This window comes from Lissotriton vulgaris, chromosome 6 (assembly GCF_964263255.1).
Source record: "Lissotriton vulgaris chromosome 6, aLisVul1.2, whole genome shotgun sequence".
NCBI lineage: Eukaryota > Metazoa > Chordata > Amphibia > Caudata > Salamandridae > Lissotriton > Lissotriton vulgaris.
Genome location: NC_141694.1, coordinates 1398230606 through 1398248862, shown reverse-complemented (window position 1 = coordinate 1398248862; position 18257 = coordinate 1398230606).

Sequence of the window (18257 nt, the reverse complement as noted above, 5' to 3'; positions counted from 1 at the left end):
TTCCTCTTTACACTCTCAACTGCGCTCAAACCCCTCAGCATCTTCCATTTATCACTCCTTCCACAACCCTCCATTACCCCGGCCTAAAACTGCGGTGGAGGCGCAATGGGAATCTGAACTCGAAGTCTCTTGGCCCACTACTTTATGGGATAAAATTTGGATCAAGCTTCGCAAGTCTTCCAGAGCCGCCTCTCTCACGCAAACACTTTTCTTTCTTTACAATCGACTTCTTTACACGCCTTCTCTTCTCCACAAAAGGTTCCCTACAACTCCAGACCTTTGTTGGTCTTGCTCCACCCCCAATGCCACGCTCTTCCACATGCTTTTCCTATGCCCTCACACGCAAGCATTCTGGATCAAAGTATGGGATCAAATCAATACTATCTTTCATACCTCTATCCCCTTCTCTATCACTGACATATTCCTCGGTTCACTGTCCTCTTCCTGGACTGAAGTTGAAATGAATGTTCATATTATTGATTTACTATTAGCTGTTGCGTTTCAACAGATTACTGTTAACTGGAAGAATTCTAAGGGTATTACGTTTAAAGCTTGGTGGTTCAATGTATGTTTTAATCATAGATTGGATACTGCATTTATTTATCCCATCACCCTAGCCCCGAAAAGACATGCGTTGTGGCTTCCTGTTACCCTTTACTTGGACGTTTGCGCCAAACGCTCATCTCACCTTCCCCCATCGCAGCAAGAGGTCTTGAAACCCCCATGAATTGCCTTTTGTTCCCTCTCTTTCTTTAACACTTAGTTTTCAGCTTATATTTGCACTGTCTCCTGAAGTACAAAGCCTCATCGAGTATACACCTTGCATCCCAAGCCTCATTTACTATTTTTTGATCACCCTTCTCCTCTTAATCCCCTTCGCTTTTTATTTTTGATGTAATTTAATAATGTTATCCTAGCTTATTATTCCTATCGCTACTGTTGTATTGCATATTACTTTTTGTAATGACAATTCTGTTTACCCTAATAAAAATTTTATTTGAACTTAAATACATAGGAGCTGTAACCTGTCACAACAAATCATTCCTGTAGTTGCTCCTGTGCTTCCTTCAGAGTTACTAAATCAATACAATTCCTCTTCATCCACAGATGTTACACATATAGGAAACTCTGCTTCAAGTTATTTGGATGAAAACTATGTGAGTGTAAAATTAAATTCCAGGCTGTAGGTTTTCTATGTGTTTTAGTATGTAATTTATTATTTTTCACACATACCTCCAGGTCCAAAAAGCAAACCTCAGATGTACTGATAGTTGAAGTAAATTTTAGGTTTAGAGTGTTGATGTTCAATTCTGACACAAATGTCTGGGCTGCTTCAGGGGTACCCTTCTACAAGTTAAACAGATCATCTATAAATCTTGTCCAAAGAATAACATTCTCGGATCACTCCTTGGCATGCTCAACGCTGAGCACCTACTCCTCCCAGCACCCCATATGAAGGTTGGCATATCTAGGGACGAAGCAGGTGCCCATGGCAGTACCCCTTACCTGCCTATAGATGTCCTTACTGTACATGAAAACATTATTTTCCAAGCACCATTTTGTCATTTGAAGAAGCATGTCAGAATGTTGGTGCAAATAAATTTGTCTCTAACCTAAAAAGTGCTTCATGGTTCTAAGCCCATCCTCATGGGAAATGCTGGTATACAGTGAGGTCACATCCAACGTTATCAAGACATAGGACTCTTCCCACTGAATGTCATAGATTCTTCTCAGAAAATTCCTGGTGTCTTGTTTATAGGATGGTAGACTACCAGCAGATTCTTGCAGGAAATGGTCAATATATCAGGACGTAGTTTTAAATAAACTGCCTATTACTGAAATAATGGGTCTCCCAGGGGGATTTTCGTGATTCTTTTGCATTTTTGGAATCAAATAAAGTATTCAGTTATAGGGGCATCCACATTCAGATAGAAATGCTCATTCTGAGAGATTATACCTGTCCCTCTCCACCCTGCTAAATCAGCTGGAACCTGTTTTTGATTGCAACAAGGTTTGCTTGTGATACTTTACGATAAGACACTACATCCCTTAACTGCAACTTAGCCTCGTTGTTATGTTGCAGGGATTCTGTGCAAACACAGAACTATGTGTGGGATTATGGGACCGTAGTATATAGGGATGGAGTCACCCGTCCACTTGAGTACCCATGAGCCCAGGACCAACTAGCTACAGTGTCTCACTTGCTCTCCTACTCACTTACACAGAAACAAGTGATTAGACACCCCAGAACACAACACTCCCGACTCTCTCAGGAATCGCGGTTGCCAGACGCACCCTTTTGCTCTCACTCTTGTACTTGTCTACAATAAGATCTGACAAGGACACAAACAATTTTAAAATATTTATTTTAACTGATGTGCTTTAATATGTAGTACGTGCCACAATAAGCAGAAAAATGCATAACACAAATGCGGTCAGCATAGCAAGTAGACCTTAAAGCATAAAAGGAGCTGTCATACTGAAAGACAGCGTAGCCTAACCTCCCTCTCCTTGTATAGAAGCAGGAGGATTATATATTAGATGGTCTCTGGGCATTATCTGCAGACTCCATACCTCAGTCTTTAGCAGTTAGATCAACATCATAGGGGCTGTCATGTTTTTCTCCCTGGAAAGGTCCCTCTCCAAGTGTGTGCTACCTATCCGTGTGTTCCAATAAGCCCAAAATATGTATTCTCAAACAACAGCTACATCTGTATATTTTGTCTAGGTGCAAGGACCTGACAAGAACAGAATAGCAAGGGACATTGTTGTTCGACCTTGTTCACAATGTTCAAACTAAATACCAGGAACCTGCAAAGCGTGAACACAGCGGTAGGTATGTGAAAGTTTGCATAATAAACTTGTGTAGTAACGTGTGCAAAGCAGCGTGCAGTCTACAGCGTGCGCATGCTAACTTAGAGAAGATGAAATTGTCCCCATGAGCCACATGACAGTTACACGTGCAAGGAGCCACAAGACTATATTCCGTCCCCTAGGCGGACTGACGGACCACAATGTCCTTTCTGCTTCTGATTTTTTCAACGGCTTGCCGATATATAAGCCCTTGCCTTTTACTACCACTCAAAAAGTTCTTACTAGACATTAATGGTAATGCCGTTAAATCATTAATCACCAGTTCTTAATATATGTCCAAAGAATTCCTTTGGGAGAATTGGTACAAAAATTGATTTGGGGGGAGGAGCTACGCTACCAACTAAGATGGCCGCTTAGGCGCCCGGCTCCGCCGACCTCCGTTTCCAGCCGGATGATCCTGCAACTTATCCTGATGTTACGCCCGACCTCCAGGGAGATGAAGCCTTGCTGAATCCTTTGGTTCAATCCCGAGACCTTTGTCGCCAGAATTGACTGAGTTATGTCGTCTTTTGGATTCTGGCCTAGCGCAGCTTGTAAGCCAGGGCCTTGAGTTGGTGCCCAGCCGGGACGTAGTTGAACAACTACGGCCGTGTGACTACGACAGGGTCCGGTCTCAACAGTGGAAGTCTCCAAGTCTGATCTAGATGGCGATCGATGTCGTTTTCTTGATGTCGTCGGACAATTGACCTGAGACATCTGTGGAGGTTTGGGTACTCCTACCCTGGGGACCCGGTTAGACATCACCGGGGTCCGCCGGGGTGGGGCCCTCGCTCGCCATCCAGGGCCATTTTTTCCACAGGGCGCCCTCAGTTGCGATCCGCTCCGCTCTGTCATTACCCCCCAGGAGGACCGGGCTCTTCGAGGACTGCTGCTATGTTTGTGATCGGAAGAGTGGAGGCGGATCTGACGAATAAAGAGCCGACATTGCGGACCGTGTTGGCCGCCATCATGGAGCTACATGCCCATATTGAATCTCGACTCAATAATATGCTTGCCGATGGTTCTGACGTGGACTGTATGGGACCGGGCTCTGATCTTCTACTACTACCACCAATATCGACGGTTCCCGTGAGGTCTGGGATGACCAATGATGACCGCTCAGGGCAAAACGATCTGGTACAGCCCTTGAGTTGTGAGCCGACAAAGAGCAGCGAACTTGGTCCTCCGGAGAGTTGGTCGCACCCGCCATTGTTGTCGCCTGGGGTAGTTCCGCTTGGCCTCCTTATCCTGGAGTGTTCCGTCGGAGCCGACTGGATTGCCACAACATTTCTGCCTCCCCCGTCTGCTTTGCCGCTTCCACGGAGGGAACATCACTTGGGCAGGGTGCTGATGATTGAGGGCCCATTGACGATCGTGGCTGGTAATGACTTTGTTTTTCGGGGTCTCTATGGACTATCCTCTGCGGTACTCCTCTCGTATCCTTGATCTACAATGACTGCGGTGCTGCTGTCGGATGGTGTTTGCGTGAAAGATCGGAAGGGCCAAGGATGAGACTGCTTCGATGGGTTTGACTTTGGGGCCTTGGCGGACAGGGGACTTGGATCTGGGTATCAGAGTGAGGTCGGGCGGGGTTTAGTGATTCCCCTGTATTTTTACTGTCATATTTCCTGGTATTATCTGAGTTATCGCAGGGGAGGTTGGTGTCCGGCTGGGGAGAAGGAGACCGGGTGCTCATACGTTTCCTCCTCCTCCACTTCTTCCTTCTTTTAGGGTTTTAGTTATTCGGGGTGACTGGCACGCTGCTAGGGGGATTAGGTTGTAGCCAACTGCAGGGGTGCAGGGTGTTTTTTTTTTTGCCTTTATTTTGTTTCTATGGCCTTTTTCTTCCTTTCCTTTCTTCCTTTTATTAGTATAGCTGGCGAAACGTTCTGATAAGTATTGTATAACCGTATCGGGGGCTCTTGCTTCTTTCATTATCCTGATCTTTGGGTGGGCGGGTTCTGAGGACTGGCGCTTAATGTAGACTGTGTATTGCATGGTTTTATATCCTGAATAGTATGCTTTAACGCCAGCGTCTCAATTATAGCTGTTCCGAATCTGTATATCCTGTTTCTCTGCCTAGCCACTGTATCATTAGCCTCGATAGTGTAGCACCCGATGCATTTATTCAGTTAACTTTAAAAAAACGAAACCTTTATCTCATTCTGTGACTTAATTATGCCTTCAATACAAATGTTATCCTGAATCGCTGCCGGACATTAGGGATGTCGGCTGAAAAGCTGTGGCGTATTACAATATATTTGTTCCTATGTTGATTAGCGGCCGGCCCCTGTGGTTGTAGGTCCATGCCTGTAATGTTTTTGAAATGAATAATAAAGGTTTTCCCCCCAAAAAATTGATTTGGGCTTGAAGGATGTCTCCATACTACCGTAGATATCTAAAGCCAGTGTTCACCATTTCTATAGTTGATGAGAGAGGGCATCTTCCTTCATTGTCCCTCTCCAGTTGTTCCAGATCACGCAACATATCCATATCACCTAGTGCCAAATTTGTGTCAGGGATCAACTCTCTGGGACACAGCACTATCCCCCCTCTTACTTTTATTGAGAAACAACATCCTTAACTTAATTTTCCTCATAAATTTGAAAATATTAATTCACATCCTTAGTTGAAATTGGTCTGCACAACATGAGAGTTCCAAAGACCGAATGCCCTTTTCTTCTTCCAATAGCACTAAGTCCGATAGGTTGACCACCGTTCAGCCAATGATGTTACTTGCATTGCCGCGCTTGCTTTGTTATGACCCCAGATCTTAGCTCCATGGCTTCTTCTTCTTCATGGAGCCTCCTCTGTTGAATTTTCCTTACCATTATGGGCGCGACATGGCATTAATTGGGCGGTCTAGGCATAAAAAACAAAGCTCATAGATCACAGTTGGTGACTCTGTGTTCTCACTACCCCTGGCAGTCACTCCCACTCCTTCCTCCTGGTCTGTATCCAGTTCCAAACTGAACTCAAAACTTGTTTCTGTTACTATTAATTGTTCCTGGGATATTATTTATGGAGCAGCCTTGTTGGAGAGTTTCTGTCTGTGTAGGGTATCAAAGTGGCGGGCAAGTTTATAGATGTATCCCCTTTGATAACGTAACCTATCCCTTGTAAACTTCATTGCTTTTTGTTTTGATAGTCTGCTTATGTTTTTTCAATTTACTTTCCAGATCTTTTTTTCGAATTTTTGGATTGCTTCTGGTTTGGAGAATTGACTGATCTCTTGCTGGAGCAGTCAGGTTTCCTGTAGAATTTTTTTCTCTGTCTCATTTGACATATTTAATAAGAATCTTCATCATATTCTCTGATGATTCCACACTGTTAGCGGCCAATTCCTGTAGCATCTCGGGCCCAGATTTTCAAAGGTTGGGGCTATCAACACCTTCAACCCTCGCAGTACCCTTCCCACCTCCAAATGTTTTTCAACTGACGTGCATTCCACTATTTTGAGATTTCAGTCCTATTCAATTTCTCCAACTTCCGCATTTTTGTCTGGAGATCCATCTCCGAGGGGGGGTGGGAGATGTGCTACTGCAGGGATTCTGCATTCGATCGATTGGGTTTGCTATATTGTCATCAAACAGGCTTCCACAGCTTTCTCTCTCTCCTTAATCCAAATTACAGCTATTTTCAAAATATGAGCCTCTTCCAGGCAGTCTTCCCAGCTTTTTCTATGTGTGATTCTCTCCCGCTGAGAAACTTTGTACATAAATATACATGCAGTGTCATTTTGTTTCTTAACACTCACATTTTTAGATCTATGTGGGTCCTCCCTAATTTGTATTTTTCAAACCTAGGTGGCAGAACAATTAGATATTAACTTGGGATTCTCGGACTGAAGAACTGCCTGCAATTGGAATGCATTTATTAACTGAACTATGTCATTCCTCCATTTCCTTGTACAACTGAGTTGATGATGATGTGCTGCTCATCAACCTGATGAATGTTGTTATAGTGTTTCCCTTATTTACACCCTTCCCCAACTCCCTGTTCCCATCCATTCATAAAATGCCTAATCTTCTTCCCCCAGGTTGTGTGATGTATTGAGGTGTGACTTACGAATTTACATCATAAATGGAGCACACACTTGGCAGGGCGGATGAGGTAAAAATGTGATACCAACTCACTGTGGAATCCTCTTTCCTCAACAATAGCCCATGTCAGCCCCACTTACACATCCAAGCATAAAAGGGACAAAAACATTATCATGGTGCAGAGTCTTAATTGAACAATGTTTGTCCTACGATAGGTATTACTAGTGTGCACTTTGTGGCCTGATTCATAAAGGTAAGTTACACATTTGGTGTAAGTTCTGTCTTGCAGTTTAACTGAATTACCAGCAACTTTATGAGTAGTAGGTAACCTTAAATGTAGTAACTAACTAATGGTAATAGCTACTCCTTTTTCAAGTGATAGGGATTAGTTACTACTCGCAAGTGACTTCTTGTAAAGTTACTGATGAAAAAGTTATTAGTCATAAGCTTCCACTATAAGAGTAAACTTACACCAAAAGTGTAACATAATTTACCTTTCTGAATCAGACCTTGCTTAAAATGCTTAACCTTCTCCTGAGTTCTGACTCCTGATTTGAGGATTTCTTAAATTTAGTTTTGATTCTTTTAATAAATTAAATCCTACCTTTCCGGATTACTTAGAAGTTACTACTGCTAGTTTTTGGAATATTAATTTTTTGTCATGGTGGTGGTCTGGTCTCAGTCTTTGATAAGTTATGATAACCCACTAATTCTGTGTTTTGTTTTTCAGTCTAGATGTCTGTGGTGGATAGTCCTTCTGGATAAGCCCACAGTTGGCGTTCACCTCATATGGAATAGGTTGGAGTGGGGACTTGCGTTTGATGTCTTCCCTGTTAGTTCTAGCCCACTACTACCACCACCGTTAAGAAGAATACTGCAATACGGTTTTGGAAGATTGAGAGAGTTAGCAGCCATTGCTTCATCTATTCAAGTAAGAAGTTCAGAACTAAGAAGGGAATTACTTAGGAACGTATTACTGAAGATGTGTTTGGCAAGCAGAGATAGCTTCCTAAGATTACAATTTGTGTGTATGTTGTAGGCATGCCCTCCTACTGGTGTAGTCACAGAGGGTAGTAGGACAAGGGAACTTACTAACTACTTGATAAGTGCCTGGTGCAGAAAAAGTGCCAAACCCTCATCAAGCAATAAGTTAAATAGACCTACTGTGTTCCCACTCTGCTAGAGGGTATACTGGACTACAGGAAGAGTTAAGTAAGGTAAATTAGCAAAGAAATACATAGCAAGGGACTTCAGGTTGGGAAAGTTTAGGGGGAAAGTCATTGTACAGTATGTGACTATTTCAGAGGACAACTTTTTGTCAATATAAAAACCACAATGCTATGCTAAAATGTAGTGCAAATACAAAAGCCAGATAGTGTATAATAAACATTGGGAAGAAAAAAAAACATGTCTATTTTTATATAGGAAACCCACCTTCTTCTATCACAACAGGCCTACCATTCTCCCCAAGCCCTTAACCCAAATGTCCCCTCATGTCCTATCCTTTCCCCAACTTCCATTCAAATTCCCACCTTCTACACCCACAACATAGTCCCTCCCACCTGTAAAGTCCATTTAAAATCAGGCTCAGATGGCATCCATATGGGCGTGTATGCAGGCCACTTCCTGGGCTAGGTTCTGCTGGCCATGCCGGAGCAGCACCAGCTCGCGTAGGGCACGGAGGAAGAGGCGGTCTGTTAATGTTGTCGGCAGTGAGGAGGTTGGTGTTTCGCAGGACAGCAATGGACCCTAACTGCTGCTGGCGTGGGTTAGGTTCGGGATGGGGACAGGCCTGGCTGGGGAACCAAGGATCTGGAGGCATGTGTCTCCTTCCCCTCCTCCTCCAAGACCACCATCAGTCTGTGTTACGCCACAAACCCTCCATCATTTGGCACTGCAGCCGGGCAGCTATCTCCATCCAGGATAGGTGACCCCCAGCAACAGGTATAGCTAAATCAAGAAAGAAAAAAATTAAAAACGCATATTGTGTAATGTTCAATGCAAACACTTGTTTACACCATAGTGGCACAGTAGTCGAACATCGCTAGCCCCCTAGGGCCATTGGAATGTTTGATCTGATTAGTCACAGGGCCAAGTTTTCCCCACACATGCATCACATAATGCAATAGCACTAACTTCAAAATGTCTTCCAAAAATGGAGTAAATACCAGAATAATCAAAAAGTTGTTTTCGTGTAAAGGATTTAATAGTGAAACTAAACAGACCCTTCGTGTGTAGTTAACTCCCATTGATGAGTAAGGTGTATATGCTGCCCAAATAATAGTATATTTTATAGTATATGTGCTGTGCACCATTAATGGAGGCATGCTGGTGGGCCTCCTACTCTGCAGCATGTTTTTGAGGTAGCTGCAATGGATAATTTAGTAACTTATAATAATGAATTCCAATGGCCTTGCTCTTTTACGCATCCCTCTCAAATCCTACCCTGACTCCAGACTTAGAGGCTGATTGGTGGATACTCTATCACACACATGATGCACAACGGAGATCCTGTCTGCCATAAGTAGACAGTGCACAGATTATAAATGATGCACTGCAGTGCAGGGACGGCTATATATTTTATTTGGCACATTTGTCACAGAGTATGCCATCCGCCAAGCTTTAAGTCAGCCTCTCAGTTCCTCATTACACCCTTTTCTCTACCACAAATTATTTTTAGCAAACACCTTCACTTGGCAGCAGGTAAAATTACTTTACTGAAATATATGTTAGAGGGATTAAGCTAGGTAGAGGTTTAGCTATAGATTAGTGGGGTGTCACTGATCACCTGCTACACTTTTGCTTCACCACATTTGCTGGTGAATGACAACTCAACGGAAGGAAAAAATTTGAACAGGCATAAATCCATCATAGAAGCCCTGAGATATAAGTCACTTGTTCAGAAATATCCGGCACATGCTGAGATGAAATGTACAATGTTTTGGTAGGCTGTGACAGAAGGAAAGAATGATGAAGTGAAGTACTAATGGTAGCTATTAGGTTACTGAGTGTTCACTGGGAAACACACCTTATTTTTGGTTTGTAATGTACTGCAAAATTCATAATGCCACACTCTTAAATGATAGACTGTGTGGCTAGAAAAAAATCCTTTTAAATTCTCCATTGTAGATACCAGATTCGCCACCTGGGAAATTATTTTGGACAAAGTACAACAGCAGTACCTCACAACAGTTTGGTTAGCAGTATCTTCTTTGGTTAGCAGTATCTTCTATTGAAACTATCACTTTGGGAGCTTTGTTTGTTGACACCATGTTAAAAAAGGCAGGTAGTCAAGTCAACCAAAACCGTTTTTCTCCTAATGGAAGAACAAGGCAAAGTGAAGTCAAATGAAGGGTGGAAAGGAATGGTCAATGGAGGACATATGGTATTAGTTGGTAACGTGATCTAATTCCTTTCCTGCCATGCTGCATTGTCATGGAAACTGCTGGTATACTGTATACATAACACAACATTGGGAGTTCATGACCATGGCCACTCTATCTCTTTCTGACTGTTTGATCAAGAAATCCTTCTGAACCAACAAGTTTGGTGAATAATTGTTTACTTGGGCCTTAGATCATCTTCGCTGTACCAAAATCTGTTATGTTAACCTTACAATACCAAAAGACATATAACAGAGGGGTGAGGGAAAGATTACTAAAGAGAGCAGAAGATAGCTACAGACAGAAGAAAGTCAGCAGCAGAAATGGACTATAAAAAACTGGGGAATACAAACATTACATAGGGGAGTTGAAGAAAAGTATATATTATAAAAAAAATACCCAAAACCAAAATATTTTACTAGTGGAGAGAGGTAAAAGTAAGAAATAATAATAAAGAGGACTTACTGGAACCAGTTTTTGTGGCGCTGGTGGTGGTAATCCCACCCAACATTGCGCTGATGGTGGCCCCCACTTCTGCATTTGTTGTCCTCTTGTCATAGAGTGTTGTTGTAATAAATAAAGAGGATAAGAAAAAACGTATTAGTGGTACTGTCTGAAACAAAAATTACATGCACAGCCTTTTACTTTCCAAATGAGATAGCCTATTCCATTTCCTATTTTCCTAAATCTAAAATTACATTTTGAACTATACATGCATTGTAAAGAATGATCTTTGCCTCTACACCCGCTTTGATGGGTCAAGTTAGCCTCTCTTTACAATGCATACTAAGCATCAGGGAGATTGGGACTGAAAGAGTTACGTAAAGGTACAGAGAAGAATGCTAACACCCTGAAATAGTACTGTCTGATTAGTGACTAGAAAGTCAACATCCCTTCTTAAATTACCCCGAGTGAGAGATAAGCACCCGGATAGCTCATGCTGGAACAGAATCCAGACAGTATCATTCATTTGACGTCCACTTCACTCCTATGGTGCAGCACCCTCCCTGTCGGGCTGATATCATGCCCCCCTACTCCCAGGGCCCAGGTTTATCAAGGGTTTATTGTTTGCTTTGTCCTTGTCTATATGGATTGTTTTTGTGTGGGGAGGTGTCCCCTTTCTGCACAAACAATCCATGGTGCAAGGGTGCCATACGCTGCACTTGGTTGCACCAATGTAGAGAGCAGGAATGCTCTTGATGCATTGATAAATATGCTGCATTCCTCCTCTTCTCTTTGACTCACGCTTTGAGTTGCCTTGCTGCCCTGTGCTGCATGAAATAAATTGTTTTAACTCTGTGCCACGATGCACTCAGCAAAGTGTATAGGTGATAAACCCTGGTGTATTAGTACATCACATGACTACTTCTTTCAGAAGAAAGATAGTGGACACCCACAACTGAACAACTGAACAACTGAACACACAACTGAAGCACTCTGCAATGCTAAAAGTGCATTTATTTAGTTGAGAGGCCCACTTTCTTAAATAAATAGTTTCAAAGATATAGCAATTTGGTATTTCCCAAATGAATTGATTTATAGAGGCTCTATTTGGATGACATGTTCTAAAAGGATTGACTCGTTACATGCTACAGCATGGCTGCCCTTTATCTATTGAGAAATTGACCCACATGCTTTGACTTTGAGATTTAGGATTGCATTATGTGTGTTAAATATCCCAGTTTAATTGACTACCTAGAGGTTGTTAATATAGAATAAATTGTGATTGTAGGTTTGCACTTTGACACTCTATGTATAAACAGGAAGTATTGTGTGTATATATAGAGCATTTTTTTATATCGACATGAGTGATTAAATTAATATATTGGTATTTTATCGATTGACTTTTTCACTCAGAATGGTATAATGGAATCTGAAGTGTAGAACATTTTTGAATGACTACGAAACTCTTGAGTCAGCAATGCTCAATAGGCTGGTATTAATGATCTGCGCAACTATATTAACTTGATGCTTTTAATTGGACTCGGGCATTGGCCCCGAGCTGAAGAACGAAACATGGTGCTTCCAATTAGGTTTGGGCACTGGCTCAAGAGTTTACCTTTAAAACTACTTCCCGGCCTTTATCATGAATTATGGATTGATACAAGATTGAGTGGGTTTGTTTTAAAAAATATATATATTTTTTTTTTTAAAAGTACAACAAAAAAGAATAAAAAATATTTTCTTGTAAAAGAAAAAAAATGTTTTATGTCAATAACAACCAATAACCAGTTCAATGTACAGCATGCATAGTGATGGGGACACAGGCACAATGGATTTTGTTTATTCTATGTCCATATGCACTGTACCTTTAAATGTAAATGTACTAAAACCACTTTTAATTATGCTCAGACCCGCATAGACTTCTAAATATACGCGAGGAACTTAAAATTGAAGAAAATATTTTACAACAAGCCACAATGGAATGAAACAGAAAAAGAAACACACATGGATAAAGGAGCGTTACTGGAAGTTGAAGATCTAGATCTTTTACATCAACTTCATGAATTGGAAAAAGAGTATGAAGGGATGGCATACCCAGGTACTGTGGAAGAAACAATTGAGTCCATGGGTATAGATATGTACAGCAGCAGCAAGACCCTGTTTAGACCAAAATATAACTTTATCGCGATGACACCTAAGGACTTAATTGACATATTTATAAATGCGGTTATAAAGGACTTACAGTCTCTGTCTAATAAATCCAGTGTGGGTTTTTTGAAAGGCAATAGGCAACAAGAGAGAAAATATGACATGATTGTGAATAAAATAAAAATGCGGAAAGATTAAGGGGCCCATTAGGATTTTGGGCGGATTGCCCTCGCCAGGCTGGCGGTAGCCACCGCCAGACTGGCGGGGGCAATCCGCCCGACATCCTCACTCGTTTCCCCCCGCCATATTAGTATGGCAGGGGGACCTCGGCGGACGGAAAGACCATCTGCAGCTTTTCCGCCCCACTCGTCTTGCGGCCGGCGCGGAAAAGGAATAATATGGTGGCGGCCATATTATGATGGGCATTTTACAATGCCTTTCCGTGGCGGCAATACCGCTACGGAAAGGCATGTGGTCTTCACTTTGGGGGCCCCCTGCGGGCCCCCAAAGTGAAGGAGGTGTTGGGGGTGCAAACGGGGGATACCTGTTGTACCCCCCTGCATTTGCACATACAATGCGGTAGGCACCGCGCGGTGCCTACCGCATTGTGTATGCAAATGCATACATTCATTTATGGCATTGTGGCAACTTTGCAGAGAGCACCGCCCGCCACAATATTATAAATGCAGGATGCAGCCACCACTGTGGTGCCGCATCCTAATACCACCCACGGGACCCCCGCCCTTATGGCGGGCGGACCCAATCCCCGACAGGATGGCGGGCGGGCAAAGTCCGCCGCCATCCTAATGATCCCCTTAGTTATTTGGCAATCCATTCATGGTGGGAATGTAATTCTATGGCCTTTGAATATGTATAATGGTCAAGCCATGTCTTAATTGAGGGATAGTAAGTGCTATCACAAGGTACCGAACAGCAACCTTATAGAGATAAAAATTAACGCTACACAAAGATCTAGCGAGGTGAAGAGGGCTGGGTCCTATTTCTCAAGAGGAGTACAACATTTTGAGAGTTGACAATCCAGTGACTCCAATTATGTATCTAAAGACATCAATGTTCCTCCTGGTAGGCCGATCATATGGGCAATTGGTGGCCTATTTGAACCTATATCAAGATTTTTAGATTTCTCTCTACAGGAACATGTGAAGGAACTACCAGCCTTTATTCAGGATACCCGTGACTTCCTTAGGAAGGTGGAGAACATCAGATGGAAGGACACATTTTTGTTGATGATACTTGATATGTCATCACTATATACAAGTATTGACCATGAAGATGGTTTGAGGGCAATGAAACATTATCTCAGTAAGAGACCCATTACACTGGACCAACACACATCAATGTTAGTAAAAATGGGGAGACTGTGCCTTGAAAATAACATTTTCATGTATGGAATGGATACATACAGGCAGATGCGAGGGACTGCGGTGGGCTCCTGCTTTGCCCCCAGCTACGCAAATATACATATGGGCTGATGGGAGGAGGAGGTGCTCAGGACACAGTATGCTAAGGAATGGGACAGGAATGTGGTACTATGGACTAGGTTAATAGATTATCTGTTTGTGGTGTGGGATGGATCATTGGACACTGCAGAAGTGTTTGTCAAGAACTTGGACAATAACTCCTTGACCCAAGCCTTTACTAATTCCATCAGCAAAACCCAAGTGTGTTTCTTAGAGGTTGAAGTCTATGTGGAAAATAATATCTTGCACACATGTGACTAAAGGAAACCCACTGCTGGGAATACAATCCAACACACCGGAAGTAATCATCCTGAAAATTTTAAAAATAGCATCCCTTATGGTGAACATTTAATAATTAAAAGAAATTGTAGTGAAACAAGTGTCCTGGAACTAGCACAGAGAGACTTGACTGCAAGATTCATGCAGAGAGGGTATCAACCCTCAGTATTGGATCAAGCATTAACTAAAGTAAATATGATGGATACATCTAGCATTTTACATCCAAATGAAAAAGAAAAAGAAAGGTAAGTGTGAACAAAGATAAGACGAGGATGATTACCACATATAATGCCTTTCACAGCAGTGAGAGAGACTGTTTGAATAGGCATTGGTAATTGGTAAGGAGAGATCCTATATTGAGAGAAGTGGTCTCTCTGAGACCTTTTGTCACTTTTAGAAAAGCACAGTCGATGCAACAGGATTTGGTCAACAGTAGTCTAGAGTTAAGGACAACAGAGGGGTGATTGTGGGCAAGTGCAGGATTCTACAAATGCACAAAATTCAAAGCTTGCACAATAGGACAGAATACAAAACAGATTAGTTCCCCACTACTCAAATGCCCTTGGACAATCTGAAATCACTTGATCTGTAGAAGTGGCTTTCTAGTCTACATGCTTCAGTGTTCATGCCAGAAAATGTATGCGGGCAGCACCATTCATATGGCATATGTTCGAATACTACAACATATGAGGGCTGTCACTAATAAGGTCAAAAGCTACCCAGTAAAAAAACATGTCAATGAGGCCCGTAATGGTAATATCCTAGCCTTCTTTGTGATTGACCAGGTACCTAAAAGTAGGAGGGGTGGTAATCAGAGCGAAGGCTACGCCAACTTGAATCCAGGTATATAATACTTTTCGATACCAAATCCCATTTGGACTTAACTCCAACAAGGATCTTTCTGTGCATTTAGGAGTTTAAATTATAGTGAGTTGGCCCCTCAGTTTCTTAGATGGTTTTAATATGAAGGAGAAGTAGGAGGTCATGGAGTAAATATTGAATTGTGATGATTAGTGGGCAATGAAATGGTGTGAGCTGGCACAAAGAATGCATATTACATGATATGGGGCACTTGCCCAGGATCACATACCACTATATGTATTGAAAATATTGGACATAGTGAGTGAACTGTGTCGATGTATGTTTGGTGGCAGCAAACAAGTTAGATATAACCAACACCAAGCAAGGGTCCAGGACCTCAGGGACAACACTTCAGGTTCAGCTGAAACTGCTCAGTTGGAAATACAGGAAAAGGCCTCCTGAAATGTGTTGTGTGTCTGTAGCCCAAACAGAAGGGCAGCCTTCTAACCCTTGGAGTTCACTTCTTTGTCCTGGGTACAGGAGGGGGAGCAGGTCCAGACTTTATATTTCTTCTCAGGTCATAGATTGAAGGTGCAGTCCTCCTCTGTTCTTCCACAGGTCCAGCAATGAGCTTTTGGAGTGTACTGTGGGTGTCACAATTAGGCCCAGTGACAGTCTGTGGTTAAGGGAAACTCCTGACCACTCACTTAACAATCCTTTCAATACTTCATGTGTGTTAAACTGCAAACAATCCCAAAGTGTCCCTCTATACCCAAAACCAACATGTCAGAACCTATTTCCCCTTTGCAAAGCTCCTGTGCTGACCTTAGAGGTGTGGCCAGGGAAACGGGCAACACCTCCTCTGTGGTCACTCAAAACCCGTTCTTGGGACAGCTCCTCTCCCATTGGGCTTAGTGCATTACTGACTACAGGTGTGCAGACAGAATATTGAGTTTAAAATATTGAGATGCACAAATATCGAATCAGAAATATCGTGGTGATTTATCTTTTTGTGTATAAGAATTGTTTGTATTATTAATATTTGTGTTAAATATTTAGTAGTTATAAAAGAAAATTAATTAGAATTTTGAATTTTAAGTTCTTGTGGGTTTATAGGGAATAGCGTGGGAAGTAATTTCATTATATTAAATTAATTAATTATTTTGTATTTATTATTATTTGTTTAATTGGTCTGTTATAGTGTTAAACATGTAAAGTAATTTATTAATTATTAATTAACAATTTGTTGTTGGTTAAAAATAATTATTTATTTTGGTAATTGTGTAATTAAGTTTATTTGTGTGTTTTGGTGTTTATAGGAGTAAAGGGTGGGAAGTAATTTGTTTTTAATCGATGAATTAATAATTGGTTGTTAATTAATTTTAGTTAAATAATTGGTACTTAATTCTGGTAATTGTGTAATTAATTTTAGGTGTGTGTTTTGGGGTTTATGAGGTAAAGGGTGTAAAGTAGTTTATTTTTTATTAATAATTATTTGTTCATTGATATTATTTAAAATATTTAAAACAATATTATGGTAATTGTGTAATTAATTGTAGGTATATGTTGTAGTGTTTATAGGAGTTATGGATGGAAAGTAATTTGTATTTAATTAATTAATATATAGTTGCTAATTAATGTTAATTATTTGATATTTATTTGGGGTAATTGTTTATTTTTTGTGTTGTTTTTACTTTTGAAGGGGTAAAGGGTGGGTATTAAATAAATGTTAATTACTTTGTAGTTAGTTGTAAATAGTAATAGTTTTTAATTTCAATTGTGTTTTATTATTTTATAGTTTAATTTAGGTGTGTGTTGTGGACATTATAGTGTTAACGTGTGTGTAGTTAATAATGTGTTATATGGTAGAAAATAAAATAAATACATTTATGTATTAATACAAATTTCAGATCGTAAATAATTTCTAGTTTAAAAGATTTTTTTAATGTATTTATTTTTTTATTTTATACAATATTTGTAGGTATTTGTTACATGTAATTATTATTATATGTTTTCATTTTATATATTTAATATATTTGATTTAATTCCTTTTAATAATATTATGGATTTGTATAATTTTTATAACGTTTTGATATATATATATATATATATATATATATATATATATATATATATATATATATATATATATATATATATATATATTTCCAAGGCAATCTTCATCGGATGAATCAGATTCGGGAGGCACAGCAGGGTTCAAACCATCATATTTATTTTGGACATCAGGGCATGACGCGTTTCGGAGGGTTTCCTTCATCAGACGCCCATAGTGTCCCAGTTGCCGCTGTTACCCACAATCCCCTTTTCACAGTCTTATAGTCTCGCCATCACTGAAATAGTGTGGGGTACCTTTAAAACGTGGCACGGAGTCGTCATGTTTCCACAGTTGTACTACATCTCCGAGCAGGCAGTGTACCTTACTTGCTGTTGACGGTTCCGTTCTCGGCATTCTTTTTGCATTTTCCCCATTGGAAGGCCGGTGTGCTATGTTTCCAGGTGAGGATTGGGGTGTTGTTTCTGGGCGAAGGTGTGTTTGTACCGCGTTTCCCAGCCACACGCTTTCCTTGGCTGCAGAGTAATCGGTGATACCGGTGAAGTAACAATGTCCCTCCATTTGGGTATGGACTGAATTTACAGCTTAACTCTGCTGCCTCGGTACTGCAGGGTGGTCCAGGAGTCTCCTTACTTGCTAGCGACCCCTTTTAGAACACTTAAGGGAGTGCCTGCCCAGCGCTCCGCGGCAAGCCGTCACACGCTATAGTTTTCCAAGGCAATCTTCATCGGATGAATCAGATTCGGGAGGC